At 50.7% G+C, this 2,111-nt stretch overlaps 2 protein-coding genes across 2 annotated transcripts in view; one reads left to right on the top strand and one right to left on the bottom strand.

The window, feature by feature from the left end:
• The window catches only part of LOC113212801 (farnesol dehydrogenase), a 91,738-nt gene that overhangs the window by 37,467 nt on the left and 52,160 nt on the right, over nucleotides 1-2,111 (bottom strand). The window lies entirely within an intron of this gene.
• LOC113212828 (RYamide receptor-like) overlaps nucleotides 1-2,111 on the top strand; it is a 56,973-nt gene that overhangs the window by 27,982 nt on the left and 26,880 nt on the right. The window lies entirely within an intron of this gene.

Genomic DNA, 2,111 nt, shown 5'->3' with positions numbered 1-2,111 from the left:
AAACATGGCATATATAACGCTCGGATATTGTAACGGGGGGGGCTAGGGGCTAGATCAGTAGCACTAGGGGGGGGGGGGGGGGCTAGGGGCTAGATCAGTAGCACTAGAGTTCAAACAGGAATCTCAGGGAAGTGAACACCAGGGGAAGGCAAATTGATTCACTGAAGCGGGGCAAAAAAGTTTTCCAAATCTGCCTGAACGATTGACAAGTTTTTGAGTTTGGCAAATTTAACAAAAAAAAATAAAGCTGTATTTGGATGAATCAAACTTCCTTTACTCAAGTACTGTAGTCTAGGGGAGGTTCGTATGTGACGTGGGCGTGTGTGGCGTATGTTGCGGGCTAAGCCATTACTTTATTAACGCTAAAGTTTGCAGGCAGCCATTAACGTGAAATCCGACCCGAGAGAAAGGGGAGGAGAGACGGGCAGGTCTGCAGATAATGAACGCCTTTTCTACTACGGTCTTCCTGTTCACTGTCCTCTTCATCTTGGTTCTACGAAAGTTGACCTTACACACGGTATGCATCAATTTGTAATATAGAACTAAACATTTGTTCTGGCACTCTGTTCAATATTCAACCAGGGACCAGTGCCTTTTAGTAAAACTACTGGTCAGCAGGTCCCGCAGGGAATCCCAGCCGGTCCAAGAGAGCCACGCGCCCACTTCGCTCTCGGCTCCTAGAGGAAAAGAGCCGAAAGCAACCTAATGAGTCCACAAGGGAGGCCCGCCCGACAGAGGCAGCCGCGCGCCCCAAATTGGATATGCGAGGCCGGCGGCCACAGGCTCGGCGCTGCCACGGCAAGCATCGACCCTTACGGGAGCGCCGGTGCAGCAGGTGTCCCTGCCCAAGACAAGCCGGGATTTTTGCTCTATAAACGTTGCGTCTGGATAGACGTCTTGGCGCATTCTTGAGATTTGTCTGAGCCAGATCGCGGTCGGCTTACAGTCAGTGCGCACTAACACCTCTATATAAATGTATGGAGCTTTCAGTACACGCAAAAAAATGATTTGCTTGCTTAGCTAAAGTTTAGCTCTCAGAGCTAATTTGTTAGCTGGATTCGGGACAGCTAATAGTTCTAGCTTCTACAGCTAATACTCTACGCTCGATGTGACAAGGTCATTGCTATCGGAGGAAGTCGACCTTTTCCTGTGCCTGCATTGGTATATTAGCTCTGAGAGCTAATAAAGATTTTGCAGCACTCGCATGTATAATTTGTTGCTGTGGCCAGGGCGTTATGTCGTTTCGGGCCAATAGCACGCTCTCCTCTGAGAGATAGAATGGTTACTTGTAGGAGCAAAACTTGATTTATAGTCACGACTAATTATTGGATTAGCTGGAGCGGCACTAATTTTAGTGTCCAGAAGTGATTCTGTTATATGTGGAGGAGAATAGGCGGTGTCTGTATCGTCCCGCTTCTCAATGGAAGGTGTGTACGATCCAAACTGACCGCCGTCAAGGCGCGCGGTGGCCGAGCGGTCTAAGGCGTCGCTCACGACCCGGCTGGGTGGCTGGTCCGGGTTCGAGTCCCGCTCGCTTCTGTCGGCTTTCTCGTTCGTCGTCACTAAGAGGGCCTTGGGGGACACTTCGTGCTAGACACAAAACAAAAAATGTCGTCGCGCTTTCGTTATGCCTCTGTTAATAGGTTCCCCACCGGCTTCTTTTCGAATTTCCAGTCGACGTGAATTAGCTACGACAGTAAACCTACATAGGCCATGATGGCGATTAAATGACAACCTGCCGCTGCTCACTTGTATTGGCTATACCACAGCTAATATTTTTAGCTGTCTCGTATCCAGCTAATACTATTAGCTCTCACAGCTAACTTTTTTTTTGCGTGTAGATATGCAGGAGGAACTGCGTTCAAGTACACACTTGGGTTCTAAGAGCGCCCACCCCCGTCTCGTTAGCGCCCAAGCGAGTGGCCGCGGCGCCGCGGCAGCAGGCAGCGGCGCTGTGGGGATAAGGCCGTCGACCAGTTTCCTTAAATCGCAATTTATGAGCCCCAAACCAGCCACACCTACGGCAGGTGGCCCCAACGGCCCCGCTTATCGCCGAGAGCCACCCCGAAGTCAGGCAGAAAGGCAGCGCAGCGGGAAGAGGGAAAAGGGGT

Source organism: Frankliniella occidentalis, unplaced genomic scaffold (genome assembly GCF_000697945.3).
Source record: "Frankliniella occidentalis isolate FOCC.00 unplaced genomic scaffold, Focc_3.1 Scaffold10, whole genome shotgun sequence".
Classification (NCBI taxonomy): Eukaryota; Metazoa; Arthropoda; class Insecta; order Thysanoptera; family Thripidae; genus Frankliniella; species Frankliniella occidentalis.
This window is presented reverse-complemented; position numbering and strand designations above follow the sequence as displayed.